Here is a 323-nt window from a genome sequence, read left to right as displayed (position 1 = left end):
AATCATGGTGTATAAAAAGTTGGTTCTGTTCTAGTATTTTTTTTGTGTTGCTGTGGTGTTGAAGGTTGTTATGAATATTGCTTGATAGGCCTAGGCGCTTTAGTTGTGGTGTTGAAGGTTTATGAATTTTGCTTGATAGGCCTAGGTGTTTTAGTTGTGGTGTTCACGGTTTATGAATTTTGCTTGATAGGCCTAGCAATTTTCGCTGTGCTTTAGAGGGTGATAACTCAGTGATAACTACTAGTATATAGAAGTATATGCCTGTGTACACTATCTTCATCAAATGCTTCAATGAGAAAACAATGCATGGAATCTCTGCGCCC

General features: G+C 37.8%; 1 protein-coding gene across 1 annotated transcript in view; it reads right to left on the bottom strand.

Moving 5' to 3' along the window:
- LOC119594377 (procollagen-lysine,2-oxoglutarate 5-dioxygenase 1-like) overlaps window positions 1-323 on the bottom strand; it is a 46,541-nt gene that overhangs the window by 12,770 nt on the left and 33,448 nt on the right.

Source organism: Penaeus monodon, chromosome 33 (assembly GCF_015228065.2).
Source record: "Penaeus monodon isolate SGIC_2016 chromosome 33, NSTDA_Pmon_1, whole genome shotgun sequence".
Taxonomy (NCBI): Eukaryota; Metazoa; Arthropoda; class Malacostraca; order Decapoda; family Penaeidae; genus Penaeus; species Penaeus monodon.
This window is presented reverse-complemented; position numbering and strand designations above follow the sequence as displayed.